Source organism: Muntiacus reevesi, chromosome 10 (assembly GCF_963930625.1).
Source record: "Muntiacus reevesi chromosome 10, mMunRee1.1, whole genome shotgun sequence".
In the NCBI taxonomy this organism is placed as follows: domain Eukaryota; kingdom Metazoa; phylum Chordata; class Mammalia; order Artiodactyla; family Cervidae; genus Muntiacus; species Muntiacus reevesi.
This window is the reverse complement of record NC_089258.1, coordinates 75,857,479-75,876,514: the sequence shown is the minus strand read 5'-3', so window position 1 is coordinate 75,876,514 and position 19,036 is coordinate 75,857,479.

Sequence of the window (19,036 nt, the reverse complement as noted above, 5' to 3'; positions counted from 1 at the left end):
AAAGGTTCATGACCCTTGACTTTAGGACGCTGCCCAGTATTCTAATCCAGGTCCTGCCCTAGCTGCCTACGCATTCACACAGTATATACACGTAGGACAAGCATCTACAAAAGGCTTGTAAAATAAAATTCATATCTTATGGCAAAACAAGCATAATTCAAACATATAAAAAGATCTCTGCCCTGAGGCCGCCTCTTTCACCCTACTGTACATAATGAATCCGTATTAAGCATCACCAAACCTCACCCTTTGGCAGAAATATTTGCTCACTCATAAAGAGCAACATTCTCCCGCCATCACCAAGATAACTCCTTAAAGATAACACTCCTTCTTGAGCTTGTAAGGAGGGGTCACATGACCCGCCACCACGACGCTTAGGTCTATGTGAACTGTCAATAATACATTGTTTGATGCACAGTCCTCTGTCTCAAAACACTTACATAATGGGCAGAATAGTTCTCAGAGCCTTCAGAGATGCTCTCCCTGGGTTATAATCCTCAAATTTGGCTCAAGTAAAATTTCTCATTTCTTTCTTAGATCAGCTGATTCATCTTTCATCCATGGGCTACAACCTCGGAGATATCATAAACTCTCTAACATATGACTTGTCACATCTGTTGCTAAAAGAAGCCTTATCTGGAATTGTGGGAAGAGAGAGTCATTTCCAAGTCTCACCACCCTTTGTTCTTCCTTACTTGGCTGTTTTTCAGAGCCTGGAACTATTGGCATGCGTCATTGCATGTTGTATATTGCTGTAATATATTACAATTCTGTGCTCAGAAGAGGGAATTTTGAGGGAACGGGGCATTTTCCTTTTTAAGACTTCAGGAAGATATCTGACATTCCTTTTCCCTTTCTAAGTGTCTCTACTGAGGTCTGGGAATGGAAAGCCCCATGCTTCCCTGAACGAATATCACAGTTAGCTGACCCTTCCTGAAGTGAAAGGCACTCTGGTGGAAGAATCGCCAGTCTGAGTCACCTGCTATTTGCACTTTCTAAAAGGAAGTAAGTGGCTGCAGACAAGTGCCTTCATTAGCAGAAACCTTTGATGTTTGTTTTGGAGACTGCTTGCTGTTGAAACTTTGAAGAAAATACGCCTTGGACTAAACACTCTAATCACCTGTTACAGTTTCTGGTACACTGACTTCTAGATTCCAGGGCTGTGGTTTTGATGTCTGGTTTTTTTTTTTTTTTTTTTTTTTAAGGTTGAAGTTGGAGTGACAAAGTGGCCACATGTTTCCACCTTGCAAAGTTATTTCCCAAGAGTTGAACAAAGCTCCCCTTGATTTGCTTCTTACCTTAGAGACTAAGATTTGCTAACCTTTAGAGAAAGTTCATAACCCACACATATTGGTTGTGTGATGGTGTTTTCTGGTTCCATCAAACACTGACAGAAAGTAGACAAATGTTTTCTAGAGCCTGAAAGTATTTTTAAACTATTATGGCATCGAGTTTGCAGGATGCCCATCTCCAATTAAAATCATGTATTTTATATTCTGACAACCAGGTACTATGGTTAAATGCTAGTGTCTGTACTGTGCCTCATTCCATGAAAGATTCAAGCCATTTGCCAAATTGCAAGGGATAGTTTTGATAGGAATATAAGATTGAGCTTGTGGGGAGAGTTAGAAGACAGTCTTGTGGATTATGGGGGAGGGGAATGTGTCTTAGCTAAAAAACCTGTACAGAAATGAGGCAGGATCTCTGAAAACCCCTCTCCCATAAGGCAGGACTATGGGAAGGGTCACCTTCTGTGTCTCTTCCTCTCCACCCCAAATATGTGTCCCAAACTAATGAGGTGACTTTGGGAGGCTGTGTGAGAAGGTGCCACATGAGTCCTGAGTCATCCGGACCTGGGTTGTGCCAGCAGCAAGGTGGGTGGGGTCCTCTTCCCAGCCGTGTTTTCTCTGCCTCAGGTCAGGAGGGTCAGAATGCCCCCAGCTGGCTCAGTCCTGACGTTCCAGCCGCCTTACTCATTTCCTTGCTGACCCCTACACTTGTGAATTCAAAATATCTCACTAAACGCCTATAAGATTAATAGTCACTATTTTTTTTAGCATCACTGTTTAGGTGTTGAGTTCCTAAGCTACGTTGGTTGTAAACACATTGTGTAATTTCTGTTGTGTATCTGTGCTGCCTGCTAAGCCACTCAGTCATGTCCGACTCTGTGTGATGCTATGGACTGTAGCCCACCAGGCTCCGCTGTCCATGGGATTCTCCAGACCAAAATACTGGAGTGGGTTGCCATGCCCTCCTCCAGGGGATCTTCCTGACCCAGGGATGGAACCAATGTCTTTTATGTCTCCTGTATTGGCAGGAGGGTTCTTGATCACTAGCACCACCTGGGAAACCCCAAGGTTAGTTACCGCCTCCTGATTTTAAGGAACGATAAGCTGAGACTTCCCTGGTGGCTCAGATGGTAAAAAATCTGCCTGCAATGCAGGAGATCCTGGTTCAATCCCTGGGTCCGGAAGATCCCCTGGAGAAGGGAATGGCAACCCACTCCAGTATTGCTGCCTGGAGAATTCCATGGACAGAGGAGCCGGGCAGGCTTCAGTCCATGTGGTCACACAGCGTTGGACAGGACAGAGTGACTAAGAACCTGAGACTTGAACAGTAAGATGATTTGCTTAGTTCTCTATACAGTTAATAAGTGGAAGCATTAGAACTGGAAGCAGGAGTCATCTACACTCTCCTTATTCTACATGCCTGCTGGAAAAACAGGATGGACAGGGGGTTTGATGATTACTCCCAACAGGAAGAGAAATCTGTCTACTTCGAGATTCTCCATACTCTCCAGTAAAGAAGAAAATATGTGCAATTGCACGTGGAAGCTGGTCAAAAATGACCAATGGCAAGAGATCAAGGCTTCAGAATTGAAAGCAGGGACTCAAAGAGATATTTGTACACCCATGTTCGCAGTGGCACCTTTCTCAGCCACCAAAGGTGAGAGCAAAAGCTGTCTCTGAACTGACGAATAAACAAATGGATAATCAAAACGTGGTCTGTGCACACAATGGGATGGTACTCAGCCTCTCTAAGGAGGGGAAGTTTGACAAGCGCTACAGCCATGGGCAAACCTTGCCATGCTAAGTGCAATAAATCAGTCATGAAGGAACAAATACTGGATGATTTCACCCATTGGAGTGATTAGAGTCATAAAGACAGAAAGGACCTGGGGGGGGGGGGCAGTAAACAGGGAGCTATTGTTTCATAGGTACAGTAAGTCCCCTACATACAAACCTTCAAGTTGTGAACTTTTGAAGGTGCGAACATGCGTTCCGTCAACATCGGGCATGAGTGAGATTCCAGCTTGCCCTCCTATTGCTGATCATCCATCAGCTGTACCATCTCCCATCTCCTTTCCCCTCCTCAAGTCCATAACTCTTCTTGCCTATTCATTTGATGCCAGGTCTGTATTCCAGCTGCTGTCCTGTACTACCGTCCTGGTGAAGGAACTGTACAGTAAGATTAAATTATTTTATTTTTTGCTTTCGTGTATTATTTGTGTGAAAAGTATTATAAACTTATCACAGTATAGTGCTATATAGCTGATTGTATTAGTTGGGTACCTAGGCTAAGTTGTTGGACTTACCAACAAGTTGACTTCTGTACCAAGGTGCTCTTGGCATAGAACTCAGTTGCATGTAGGGGACTTTCTGCAGAGAATTTCAGTTCTGCAAGATGAAAAGAGATCTATGGATTGATGGTGGTGATCGTTATACAATATACACTTAAAAATGGTTAAGATGGTAAACATGATGTGTGTGTTATACCATAATTAAAAAAAAAATTTGAGCTCATACAGGAAAGGCAAAGATCTGGGTTGTTGAGGGGGTTGTAGAGGCTGGAGGGGGCGGGGGCCCAATGTGGGAGGAGACCCTTGGCAGGAGATGGTTGTGGTCTGTGCTTCTCCAGTTCCAGTAGGGGCTTTGGTACAAAGCTCTAGGACCAGGACAGTCACATCCAGAATCAGCCTTTCCTTTGCCAGAAGCCAGGCTGACCTTTCTGCACTGCCAAACATGATCACACCTCCTCTCTCTAAAACATAACCTTGAGTCCCTATTCCCTCCAGATGAAGTCACAGCCCCTGACACATCTCCAAGATCTGTCGTTGGAACCCCAGGGATCTCTAATCCCTGCCTTTGCCACCCTGCATTCCCTAACTTCTCACTCCAGCCCTCCTGGACTGTGTTCAGATCCTCTGTCATTCCTCATTCATTTAGACCTCTGCTGGGCCTGTACCTCCTTCACACCCCTTTCTCCCCATGGCTCTGTATCAGCCCTTATTGAAACACTCCTCTCCCCATTCACCAGGTCGTCTGCACCGGGTCTGAGTGGCGTCAGCAGGGTCTCTATCTTCATTGCAGCATGTGGGTTCTTTCAGTTGTGGAATGTGAACTCTTCATTGTAGCATGTGGGAATGTAGTTCCTGACCAAGGATGAAACCCAGGTCCCCTGCACTGGGAGTGCAGTGTCTTAACCACCTGGGAAGTCCCAGCACCAGGCTAACCCTTTATCTTCCTCCAGGACTCTGCCTAGACATCACATCCTCCAGGAAGCCTTTCTTGAGCTCCCTTTAGTCAGTTCAGTTCAGTTCAGTCGCTCAGTCATGTCCGACTCTTTGCAACCCCACGGACCGCAGCACACCAGGCCTCCCTGTCCATCACCAACTTCTGGAGCTTACTAAAACCCATGTCTATTGAGTCGGTGATGCCATCCAACTATCTCATCCTCTGTCGTCCCCTTCTCCTCCTACCCTCAATCTTTCCCAGCATCAGGGTCTTTTCAAATGAGTCGGTTCTTCGCATCAGGTGGCCAAAGTATTGGAGTTTCAGCTTCAACATCAGTCCTTCCAGTGGACATTCAGAACTGATTTCTTAAGCCTCCTTTATGCTCCTATTTGCATTCCTATAGCACCTTGTACTTTATGGTGGCTATACTCCCACTATCACTACACTTCATTAAACTTCCTTTTTTTTTTTTCCTATATCCCTCAATAGACTACCAGCTCTGTGAGAACAGGAACATTACTGGTCTTATTCACTGTGCTATCTTTAATGCTTAACATAGGCCTTGATCTCCAGTATGCAGGCATCTGATAATGCTGGTGGAATAAAGAAATTCAATGTATAATACTCTTTTCATGTTAGTTTCTCAGTTGTGTCCGACCTTTTGCTATGGACTGCAGCCCGTCAGGCTTCTCTGTCCACGGGGTTTTCCAGGCAAGAATACTGGAGTGGACTGCCATGCCCTCTTCCAGGAGATCTTCCTGACCCAGAGGTCCTCCAGCATTGCAGTCAGATTCTTTACCATGAGCCAACATTTGGTTCTATGTAAATATCTGCATAAGCACTTTCTCATTTTGTTCTCTTTAAAACTTCTGCCAGCAAGATGGAACCGATCTTATAGATTTTGTTTCACAGATATGTAGATTGAGATCTCTAAAAATTCAGGCAATCGTGGAGGGCCATAAAGAAAGTGATGGGGTGACCTCTTGTTGGATCCTTTGTTGATGTCACAAGCCCCCACATCTTGGCTTCCTCTTTCATACAAAGACGATTCCTTTTCTCTAGGCATCTCTTCATTGATTTCTTTCCAAATGCAAACATTGTGTCCGCTGATTGCCCCTGACGTGGCTGACGCCCTGTCCCTTGTCCGCATGGCCCACCCCTGACTCTGCCTGTGGTGCCAATAGACAGCTTCCAGCACGTGGGGAACTTTCCACCTCAAGCCCCTCCAGGAGGCTGGGATGAATCGGGAGATCGGGATTGACGTGTATATACCGCTATGTATAAAACAGATTACTAATGAGAACCTACTGCACGGAACACGAAACTCTACTCAGTTCTCTGCAGGGACATACAAGGGAGGGAAATCCCCAAAGGAGGGGATATAAATATATGTATACGCTTCCCAAGTGGCTCTGGTGGTGAAGAACCTGTCTGCCAATGCAAGAGACATGGGAGACGTGCGTTCGACCCCTGGGTTGGGAAGAATCCCTGGAGGGGGCACGGCAACCCGCTCCAGCATTCTTGCCTGGAGAATCCCCGTGGACAGAGGAGCCTGGCGGGCTACAGTCTGTGGGGTTGCAAAGAGTCGGACACAACTGAGGCGACTTAGCGCTGCTCGGCATAGATATATATACTTCCTACTGATTCACATTGCTGTACTGCAGAAGCTAACACATTGTAGAGCAACCATACTGCAATAAAAAGTAATTTAAGAAGAGAAAAGCCCCTCCATGCCTCGTCTCCTCTGCTCTGGGTTTTCTCCGCACGACCTGTACCTGCTCCCCTGTACGCCAGGGCAACCCAGCAGTGTGCGGAGGGGGTTTCGATGACCTGGGAAGCAGTCCCCGATTAATGGGGATGGAGGCTGCTGGAGGAGTCACACCACGCTCTCTGGCAGCACAGGTATGGGGTAGGGTCCCTCCTCACGGCTCCTCGCAGGGTCTCCATCGCTGGGGTGGAGTCCCAGCTTCCTGCAGAGCTGGGCTGCTCAGGAGCACCCCTTGGGATGGATTTCCTCCCTGCCTGATCCGCTGTCATCACTCTCCTTTGTGCATGGAGAGACGACGTCACAGGTAAATTGCTCCCACCTGAGTCTTTGTCTCGGCAGCCTCTTTTGGAGAAGGTATTGACAAACCCATACATAACAAGGAGGAAAAACCAGGGAAAGGAAGTCACTCTCCTGCCCTGTTCCCCACCTGCCTCCTCACCCAATGACCCTTCAGGGTCCCTTTCCTCTCCAAGAAGTCACCGATGCTACCCCGGGCCCTCCCCACTTTGTCCACCAAATGCCAGCTTGGAAAAAACTGTCCTTCCCAGTGCCGAGTTCTTACAGCCGCTCAGGGACTTGACCTGCGGCAGCCTGGTAACTGGGACAGAGCAAGCGGTTTCCAACCTCTGTGCAGTTCGCTGTGTCCTTTGTTTATCAGAACTGGCTGGAATGACCGCCTAGAAGCCCCGAAGGGAGGATAGACATCGCAAACAACCTCGGCCATCGCTGGGGCAGACAGAGCCAGCAGCACAAGACAGCGTTAACTTCCAGATGCGCACGTGTAATTGCAGACAGTCTGTGAACAAGAGTGGAGACTGCAGGAGATAAAACAGTCCCACACAGCAAAACGCCCAGGAACGGCACGCCAACCGCCCCCGGTCAACTCTTGCACAACGGGCTTCTGAAACCCGTTCTCCCAGAGTTGCTGAAATGTTTGTTCAAGGGGCATGCCTCTAAATTCCAAAGGTCAGTTCCACTGGTGCATGTCAGTGCCACTTTGAGTCCTCTCAGCTCTCCCCCGGGAGAAGGGTGGTTGGGCATGACTTAACTCTTTTCCCCATTCTCTATGACCTTAGCCCCCCAGAATCCTCTCCCACCACCCCAATAGGAAGAACTCACACATGCCAAGAAGCAAACGTGTTTCACAGGCAATCGGTTACATTAGATCAGACTTTGGGCATCTGAGTAACTTTCTCTTATTTATCTTCATATCCCTTTCCTAAGTAGAGGGTCTGGCACTTAGGAGATGCTCATTAAATTCGCATTGAGTCTGTGGATGCACAAGGAATGGATTAATGAATGTACACCTAATTCTTTCAGTTTGAAGGATTGAGGCTAATGCGATGCATATCTTTCCTGAAAAATTAGCTTTGTGTGTACTGGATGCTCTATAAATGTGAATTAATGGATCAATAATGTGCCTAGAGAAGAATAAATCTCTATGGAAGCCAGAGGATCTGCCCCCCACCTTGTTGTTGGTAGATTTTATGCCGTAATCCCTAAGTGACTGTAGTCTCCTAGAAGTGATTTTTGTGGCAGTTTGCACTCTTGAGGCTGGTAAGGCATCATTTTAATTGTGCTTTTGCTTTTGGCATATGCCCTTTTCCCATATTCTGTTTTATATTAGTCTTTTGAGGCATCTAGGGAGAATTAGATACTGGGGGAGATCAGGGTTATAATTAGGTTCCAGACAAATTCCATAATTGAGTAAGAGTTTGTCTGTGATCTTAAGTGTAGGCAATTAGTCCCCATGGGCAAGTATCAGCTCTGTTATCTATAGTACACTGTGGGCACGCAATACATTTTATAAGACCATAATAGAGTAATAGGGACAATCAGTCATTGTTATCTTTATCCATTTAGAGCAGTTTCGAAGTGCTGCATCAAATAAAGCTTACTTTTTCACTTTAGAATTATGTTGTAGAACTGAGACAAATTTTTCTACTCTCATATAGCACTATATCCAGAAAGTTGTATAGCTTGAGTCAACATCTCTTATGTAATAATAATAATAATAATATAATAATAGTGAGAATAGCTGCCATCCTTCAACATTTTTTATCTGTTAGCATACATATGTGCAAGCATGCTCCATCATGTCAGACTCTTTGCCATCCAGTAGTCTATATATAGCCTGCCAGGCTTCTCTGTCCATGGGATTTCCCAGGCAAGAATATTGGAGTGGGTTGCCATTTCCTACTCCAGGAGATCTTCCCGGCCCAGGGATCGAACCCATGTCTCCTGCATTGGTAGGCAGATTCTTCACCACTTTACTACCTGGGAAGCCTTCTAAGTGTTAGACTCTGTACTAAATGCTTTATATGCATAACCTTATTTATTCCTTGAATTAAGTTTTTGAAGCATTTATTATTTTCAGTTTATGTCCAAAAAAGGGAATTTAGAGAGGTAAATAATTTGATCAGTATCTTATAGATGGTAAATAGAAGTCTGTTTGATTCACATCCTTTGCTCTTAATTACTTTACTAGCATGCATGAAAGAATACTCTATAGAAGGCTGAAATTAGGATCATCATTTTAAAAACTGAGACTTGGACTAATAGCAGCTATCTTAAGATACTGTGTTGTAATATAAGTTGTCTCATGTAAAATTTAGGCTGTGTACCTAATAAGTTAGGTATGCTAGCCCCTTTTATACAGATGAGAAAATCGGAGCTCCTAAAGGTCATGTGATTTGCTATAGACAATCAGAAATGATTGTCTATAGACAATCAGGTGGTAGAACTCTGACCAACACCCACTCTGTCTGAGCTTGCAGCTAGCTGCACAACACACTGCTAACACTCTATTGCATCTAATAAGGTGGAAACTGCCAAAGTGGCTGATTTAAGTCTACCATTACTTTGTCTGCATAGCATCTGGTTCCCCCTTCTTATCAACATCTTGATTTGGCATTATTTGGGGGGAGGGGTTGGGAGTGATTGCCTCTTCTCTTGTGTCTGGAATTGGGATAGTGAACTCCATGTTTCTACCTTTTACTAAAGAAACTACAGGGATCAGATTTTACCTTCAGTCGACTCATCTTGACAAAATGCGGACCAACCATCTAACTTGACAATTAGAGTACATTTATTCTTTTTCAGGAACTTGAATCCTTTTTTTTTTTAATTGGAGGATAATGGCTTTACAATATTGTGTTGGTTTTTTCCATATATAACATGAATCCACCATAAGTATTCATGCGCCCCCTCCCTCCTGGGCCTCCTTCCCACCCCCCCGCCCCATCTCCCTTCTCTAGCTTGTCACTTGAATGCTGACGATCTGAGGCAGGTGGAGGAGATATGATTGGAATCTGTAAATCTCAGTCTCTTCCATGAGGTTCCCTTGCTATGAAATTATTCTTGTAATTCCCACATCACTCTACCCTCACTCAGGCATAGTCCTGAAGCGTAATGAAGAAAGAAACTTCTTTCATGAGTCGAATTCTAAAGAGAGCATTTCACCACCTTTGCTTAGGAAAGACGATCAGAGACAAGACTTTGCCTTCATCCTGGGCAGCGGCAGATAGTCCGCTTAGAGGATGAGGATCTTAGAAGAGTCCTGATGAAGGAATTGATGACAAGGATGTTTAGAGAAGCATGTGGATGAATCCTGATGAATGGATCCTCATATATACATATTTAGGACTAGTTTCAGCTGACTACAACAGAAAACCCTGCAGAACAGTAACCAAACAAGGTGCAAAGTCGTTTTTTGGTTTGTTTTGTTTTCTGTTCACACATAAAAGAAGTTGTAGCTGTCTATCCAGGACTGATAGAACCACTCCATGGCTATCCTGGTTACTTCCTGGTCCAAGATATCTGCTGGAACTCCACCTATCATGTCAGGAAGACAGGAAGACAGAAGCAAAAAGGGGAGCACCTCTCAGCTAAGTCTGCAATCTTCCTGAACATTCCATATGGTACTTCCACTTACATCTCTTTGGCCAGAGTTTAGTTACATGGCTACGCTTAGACACAATGCCAGCTAGGAAGCAGAGCTTTATTTTTTTAGGTAGTTGATTTGATAGCTTAAATAAACTCAGCCTTCTATTTCATATACATTATCACCAGCAGTCCAAAAGGGAATCTTAATAATCAGGTGGACAAACATGCTTGGTACTAAAGTTACTTTGCTGGTCGCCCCAGTTTGCTCAATACACTCTTGAACAAACTCTAATTACTTGAAAAACATAAACCACCACAACTTATCCAACATAAAGTTTGTTTCAGGGATGATTGAATATAAATATTGAAGAAATCTAATTGCTACCAAAGACAACACCAAACCACTCAAATAGAAACATTAAGGCCCTGAAATTTTTACCAGATAATTCTATCAGATATTTAAAGATTTAATTTCTACCTGCTCTGCTCCAGAAAATCAAATAAGAGGGAACACTACTCAACTAATTTATAAAGCTAATATTAACCAATACGAAAACTAGACAAAGCCTATATTTAAAAAAAAAAAACAAAATCAAATCCCTCAAACTATAGAAACTGTACAAGGATGGTTCCTAGCAACTTTATTTGTAATAACCGAGAACTGGGAACAGTTAACATGTCCCACGATGAGTGGATGATTAAACAAACTGTGCTCCATCAGTATAATGAAATGTGTGTGTTAGTCGCTCAGTCGTGTCCGATTCTTTGTGATTCTGCCAGGCTCCTCTGCCCATGGGATTCTCCAGGCAAGTATACTGGAGTGGACTGCCGCACCCTTCTCTAGAGGATCTTCCCTACCCAGGGATCGAGCCCTGGTCTCTTGCATTGGAAGCAGATTCTTTGCCGTTTGAGCTACAGGGAAGTCCTTACATAATGGAACACTAGTCAGCAATCCAAATAAATAAGTTTTTGACAAACAGCGACTTTTGATGGATCTCAAGAGCATTATTCTGAGTGAAAAAGGCCATTCTTACAAAGTCACATGCTGTGTGATTCCATTTATATAGCAAGTTCTGAAAGACCAAATTACAGAGATGGAAGATAGGTAAGTGACTTCAGGGGACTAGGGATTTGGGGAGGGGGAAATGAATGGGATCATTAAAAAAATATAAAAGGGATGCCTTGATGGTGAGTGAATAGTTCTGTATTTTAATTGAAGAGATGGTTACTTTAATTTACATAGTATACACACTAATATGCCAATTTCAACTTTCTGTTTCACTATGTTGTGCTATTAATTACATAAAATATAACCACTGAGGGAAACAGGTTGTAGGTTACATAGACCCTTTCTGTACCACCTTTGCAACTTTATGCAAATCTGCAAGTATATAAATAAAGTTTTGACAGCGCTGGTTATCTACCCTTCCTTAGTTTCACAAGTTCATAACATCCTTTCAATAAATCCCTCTTCTGCTTAATATAGCATGCCTTGCTTTCGTCCAAACTATCCTGATATTCAAATTTATGTAAATGATCCATCTTACCCTTGGAAGAGAGGTAAGAAAAAGGTTTCTAAGAAGATATGCATTGGACAAAGGGATCAGAAATCCTCTTTCTTTCATGTCTTCTAAGCCAGGTTGTGTTAAGTTTGACTTGTGTTCTTTCTGCTGAATACAATGATACATTTTACACACACACCCTCACCATCAAATCCCATCAAGAGCCACACTTCTTCATCTGTTCTGAAAATCAGAGTCAACATTACATTTGGTAAGGAGACATATACTTTTTTTCCCCACTAATTTTATTGCACTTACTGAACATATGAATACATGTTTGCCCGGGGTAGAAAGTCACCAAGCCAGGTAAGCACCAGGAGTTTAATTGGGAATATTAATTTTTTTTGTGTAGAGTAGTTTGGGAAAAGGGCTTTCCATAATTATTCAAAATCAGGATCTACAAACTGCATGTTTTGACTCAAAGTGGTTTATCATGGACTGTCTTTGAAATAGTCCAGTGTTCCTCCTTTAGCCTGAGTCAACTGTTGAAAATGCAGGTGTTTCTCCCTGGTTTTTTTGCCGTCACCTGTTGGATCCTGGATCCCAAGAGGACAGAGTAACACAGTGTAAAACATGGCCCATTTGTAGAGGGGACGGTAGGTGGAGCAGATTTCCTTAGAAGGGAATGTGAACCGAGCAGGAAATGACCGACGTCGTGAACGTGGATTTGCCTGGCAGAGCCTGGGAAAGCTTCCAAATCTGCTGACCCATCTCATTGTCTGATATCTCATCTGCTCTCCTTTCCAGTGTAACACATCTTGGGTTTCAGAATGCAGACGTCTGGCTAATGTACTAATATAGACATATCCCTTCCATTAGGGTATTTTCTTTTCGAGGGTTACCTGATACACTGCATGGGGGTTCAATCCCATCTGTCTGTACAGATATGATCTGTGTGTTTTCAGGACAAGTAGGAAAAGCAAAGAAAATTAGGATGAGACAGAATGTGGATACACTGGTGGGCTTAAATGGGCTGAGGTCATGGGGACAAGTGAGACTGTAAAATTTACTTATGAAGAAAAATCAAAGCCAGGGGCATGGTCAGCAGGAGAATCCTGCTTACCACATGTTCAGTTCAGTTCAGTCACTCAGTCGTGTGCAGTTCTTTGCGGCCCCCTGGGCTACAGCACGCTAGGCTTTCATGTACATCACCAACTCCAGGAGCTTGCTCAAACTCATGTCCATGGAGTCGGTGATGCCACTCAGCCATCTCATCCTCTGTCGTTTCCTTCTCCTCCCACCTTCAGTCTTTCCCAGCATCAGGGTCTTTTCTAATGAGTCAGTTCTTTGCATCAGGTGGCCAAAGTAATAGACCTTCAGCATCAGTCGTTTAATGAATATTCCGGACTGATTTCCTTTAGGATTGACTGGTTGGATCTCCTTGCAGTCCAAGGGACTCTCAAGAGCCTTCTCCAACACCACAATTCAAAACCATCAATTCCTCGGTGCTCAGCTTTCTTTATGGTCCAACTCTCACATCTACACCTGACTACTGGAAAAACCATAGCTTTGACTAAATGGACCTTTGTTGGCAAAGCAATGTCTCTGCTTTTTAATATGTTGTCTAGGTTGGTCATAGCTTTTCTTCCAAGGAGCAAGTGTCTTTTAATTTCATGGCTGCAGTCACCGTCTGCAGTGATTTTGGAGCCCAATAAAAATAGAGTCTCTCACTGTTTCCATTGTTTCTGCATCTACCTGCCATGAAGAGATGGGACCGGATGCCATAATCTTAGTTTTCTGAATGTTGAGTTTTAAGTCAGCTTTTTCACTCTCCTCTTTCACCTTCATCAAGGGGCTCTTTAGTTCCTCTTCGCCTTCCACCAGGGAAGGTATAAAACCTTATCTGGAAATCTGTGAGGGTGAAATTCTGTTGAAAGATTTGAGGTCACATCTAGCCAGGTTCACATTCCAGAGCAGGTAACATGATGAGGGCAAATGGTCATAGACAACAGTTCATTGTGTCTAAGCTCTTTTTTTTTCTTTTAATTTAATGCAATTTATTGGCTTAGGTAACAGGAAAGCCCAATAGCAGAGCTTGCCTCAGTGGCTCTGTCTTGGAGGGTGTTTTCTGAGCTGGTTCTCTTGCCCTCCCCACTCTTCCACGCCCTGCCCCTCCCACTCTCAACTCCTCTCCCTGTTTCTGTTGGTTTTGTCCTCAGATTAGACTCTTTCCACAGTCATCCTTAAACAGACTTTCCCATGGATTTCTCTCAGCACCCAGATATCTGAAATAAGAGTCCATTGACCCTGTGGTCCCTTGTTTATCCCCGTGGCTAGGGTAACAAAGCACTCTGTTTAAATGTGATGATGTCACCTACGCACCTTGTGAGCAGAAGAATTGGAACTGGACCCACTGCAATATCTGAAATGGAAAAAAAGCCAGTCTCACCTTGACCCTAAAGGACTCAGAGGACTGGAAGGTACTCTTACAGGTAAGATGAGTTAGGCATGTGAGGAATTAGGACTTGGGCATAAAAGCATTTGCATGCTTGAAGGATGGCATAAAAGTGAACATAGATGCAGGAGGGTGGTGCAGACAAGAAGCATTTACTTCAGAGTTTTGTCAGAAAAGATGTGCCTGGGAGGAGACCACACATGGAACAATTTTAACATACAGATGCCACGTTGGCATAGCGACACAGAAGGTCAAAGGAGGGAACATGGGAGCTTCTGAATTTCCCTGTATCTACCCCAGGCTGTCTCTGCACTTAACAGTTGTCCCTAGGGAGTGCTTAAGTGGAGCAAAAGTCATGTAACTCAGGAAGAAATGGAAAATGGATATGCTAAGCCAGTCTGGAATCCTCCTCAGCACTTGAGTGAAAAAAATGGAAAATCTGAGCCCTGGGATTAGCTTTTGGTGTTGGTGGTTTAGTTGCTAAGTCATGTCAAATTCTTGAGAGCCCATGGACTGTAGCCTGCCAGGCTCTTCTGTCCATGGAATTCTCTAGGCAAGAATACTGGAGAGGGTAGCCATTTCCTTCTCTAGGGGATCTTCCCGACCCAGGAATCAAACCCGGGTCTCCTGCACTGCAGGCAGATGATTTACCAACTGAGCTACGAGGGAAGCCCCAATCCAGTACAGTTCAGTTGCTCAGTCGTGTCTGACTCTTTGTGACCCCATGGACTGCAGCACGCCAGACCTCCCTGTCCATCACCAACTCAAACCTGGGTCTCCTGCATTGCAGGCAGATGATTTACCAGCTGAGCTATGAGGGAAGCCCCAATAGCTTTTAGCTATGCTTAAAACATAAGGAGAAATAGCATAGCAACAGGCCAGGGATATAACTCATAAAGCAAGTCCTATTAAAATACTTAAGTATTATAGCTTGACGGATATTTTAAAGCTTTTCATCTGGTAGCAGCACCATAGGCTAAAATGTCATTTTATGCCTGAAACTCATGGTTTCTAGACACTAGGCGAAGGACAGAGTTAGTTCTTATGTTTTGAAAGGTGTCCCATAGCACTTGTAGTTGATCCACACTCTTCATCTGACTTTCTGGCAGGATCACAGTGCTTTGCAGACATGTCTTGAGACCATTGTGTATGTATAGAGTATAGAATGTACATAATCTAGTGCCTGACATATGAAATTTGTTCTAAAAATTATCATAAGATGGTTTGGAAGTGAATACTCTTTTAAAGGCAGGAGTCTGAAGTACGTCCTTGATTTGGAAGCATAAAATCTAGTGTCTATTGCTTTTATCCTGTTCTGAAGTCACTAAATGATTTTACTGGCTCTCTATGAAAGATTATATGCTGACTCTGATTCAGCCCCTTAGCTGTAAGCAGCGCCCCCATCAGACAGCTCTTTGACTGTGTTGCTGAGAATTCAGTCCAGGATCTATCCTTCTGTGCTCAGGACAGGAAATCGAGACGTTCTTTCCGCTTTGGACAAAAAAATCAAGGTATATAGCTTTTCAAAAACACTATTGCAAAGTATTTCAAAATATTAACGAATACATTAGGGTTTCAGAAATGAGCACTAAATGAAACCAAGCATGACCCTGTTGGGCTTCTGGGCACGAAAGCCTTTCAAGCTGTTGCTAATCAGGGAAGGGAGGGCGTCGATGCAGAGACAGAGGAGGGGCAGCCAAGGAACAACAGTGTGGCCTTGGAGGCAGGATCCTCGTTCCACCCAAGGGACACACATAATGGTATCTTTGAGTTTTTTAACAGAACTATCAAACCAGTCAATCCTCAAAGAAATCAATCCTGAATATTCATCGAAAGGGCTGATACTGAAGCTGAAGCTCCGATACTTTGGCCACCTGATTCAAAGAATGGACTCATTGGAAACGACCCTGATGCTGGGAAAGATTGAAGGCAGGAGGAGAAGGGAACAACAGAGGATGAGATGTTTGGATGGAATCACCAACTCGATGGACATGAGTTTGAGCAAGCTCTGGGAGTTGGTGATGGACAGGGAGGCATGGCGTGCTGCAGTCCATGGGGTCGCAAAGAGTCGGACATGACTGAGCAACTGAACTGAACTTAAAGGGTGTCCCTGGTGGCTCAGATGGTTAAGAATCTGCCTGCCACGAAGGAGATCTGGGTTCGATCCCTGGGTCGGGAAGATCCCCTGGAGGAGGGCAAGGAAACCCACTGCAGTATTCTTGCCTGAGGAATCCGTTGGATGGAGAAGCCTGGCAGCCACAATCCGTGGGATCACAAAGAGTTGGACATTACTGAAAACGAATGGAAGATGTTTTAGAGACAAGGTCATAGTTTGTTAACCTCAAGGGATGCTTCAGGAGGCCACCTGAGGCCAGATCCCTATCAGCAACCTGTCAGGCCTTGTATACACCCAGATTCCCTATCAGCAACCTGTCCTAGAACCATTGCTATTGTTGTATGTATCAGTGAAATCGTTTAGTCGGGTCCTACTCTTCTGCGACACCAGGAATGTAGCCCGCCAGGGTCCTCTGTCCATGGGATTTTCCAGACAAGAATACTGGAGTGAGCTGTCATTTCAATCTCCAGGGGATCTTCCTGACTCAGGGATCGAAGTCAAGTCTCCCGCATTGCTGGCAGACTCTTTACCATCTGAGTCACCATTGTTATAAATCTCACCAAATCCTCCTGGGGTTGGAGATACACGGTTTTGAGAGGCACCAGCCCACTGTGTCCCCCTTTGCCTGGCAAAGCCTTAGAACTCTTCTTTTCTGCTTCACCCAAAACTTTTGTCTCCAAGATTAAATTTGGCACTGGTGTGCAGAGGCTGAGTTTTTGGCATCATAAAGAAGCCCCAAACCAAATCCTCTCCTGCTTTCTCTACCCAGGGCAGCTCTGCTGAAAGCTGGGGAAGATATTTCAAAGCCACATCTGTGGAATTTCTCTGTCCCTGCTTCAATAAATGGTGATTGATGACGATCCCTGCCCCTGGGCACATCCAGAGCTAGGAGGACAGATTGCAAATGCATTTTGCATTATTCCCTCTCTCACCATCGAGGAGTCCTGGAGGTGACTATGAGGATGCGCATGATGGAGAAGGTGCTATATTAACGGTGATCTTCAGTGAGAACAAAAAGGGACCTCTGCATCCATTTCCTGTTCTCTTTTCTCTCTGTGAGGGGACTTCTGGCAATTGGTGCTGCCATTGCGCCTGGCTTTGCTCCTGCCATTGTTGCTGGCTTTTTAATGAAAAACTTCTGAAGTGACTGGCGCTGTTTATGGAGCATGAATTAGAGATGGAGTTGAGTGGCCTTACTCACTGATGACTCACTGCAGGGGACTCACTCCCCAAAGTGCTTAGTGCGGAGTCATCAATTAGGGCCATCATGTTGGGACCTGTGTCTTTGTGCTTCTGCAGCCAAAGCAGCAGACTCGCAGGGAAGGACACTGGGATAGGAGAAAGCTACAGAAAGCTGAGGCTAAAGGACTGAGTCTGGTGACCATTTGGGAAGGAAGGAGTCAGACTGGTTCACAGCTCACTCTTCCCTCAACCTTCCCAAACCCCCAGACAACATACATCCAGTTTTTGAAATAGCTTCTCTTCCATGAAAGAACCAGGAAAGAACTACTTCATGAAAGAACCATATAGAGACCATTGCATTTGGAGCCAGAAAACCTGGGTTGAGCTTCCGGTTCAATCAGAGCTTGAAAAGTGAAAATGTGAGTCGCCCAGTCATGTCCAGCTCTTTGTGACCCCATCAATTGTAGCCTGCCAGGCTCCTCTGTCCATGAGATTCTCCAGGTAAGAATACTGGAGTAGACTGACATTCCCTTCTCCAGCGGATCTTCCCAACCCAGGGACTGCCTAAGTCTCCTGCATTGCAGGCGGGTTCTTTACTCTGAGCCACCAAGGTAGCTTGATGAACTCCTTTGAGCAGCTTTTTCTTTACTACTCAAACTGGGAAAACAGTAGCATCCACCTTACTAGTCTGTGGTCAAAACTCAGTGAAAGAATATTTGTGAAGGCATCTCAGGAATCACACCCACGTTATCATCATTGTTGTACACCCTGAAGACTTCTAACCTAAGCCCTCACCTTGTTCAAAGCTTTCCTTGGTACAAATTCAAGTCAGATTTGATGGATTTGAACGTGTGTGGAGAGAAAGACTCACAGAGTAATTTGCCCCAAGATACAGATTCTAGAATGATAAGTGGACTCCTGTTTCTGGGAAGGGCAATTTTCGCCCTTAGACCAGATGTTCAGACTGTGTTTGCATCGCTGGCTGCCTCGTGTGGGCTCTCTCTACACCCTCTCTGAGCTTCTTCATTCATTCCTTCATTCATTCCAAGAGTAGGGGCTTGGTGGACACAGAGGTGAATTCCTGGAGCTCATAGTGGAGAGGAGGATATGATCTCAAGTGGCCTTGGCTTGAAGCAGGGCTTGGGTTCTCAGCCAGAGATTGAGAATCCAATCAATTTGGTGAGAACACCAAATCCTGGCCACTAGACCAGTGGTCAGTGACGAGCGCCAACCCTTGGGCTTTGCAGAAAAGAATTTTCATAAAGACAAAAGGTAGTGAAGTGAGTAAAGCATTTATTCAGAGGAGAAAGAGTGCAGTACCTGTGGACAGTCACATGGGCAGACTCAGAGGGAGAGTCCCTGAGTCACGCCCCGGTGGTAGTTTAAATCGCTTACCTGGGGTACATCTTCCAGGTTTCCTTTGGCCAATCATTTTGATTTGCCTGGTTCACAGTCTGTATTTAGCATCTCTTAGGACACTCCATGAGTGGGTGCTCATGTCTCTCTTAGCCAAGACGGATTCTACCACAAAGGGCTATGGGTAGTCTGGCATTAGTTAACATCACTCACCTTTGACCTCTGTGGAACTTTTCTGCGCATGTGTCTGACTTCAAG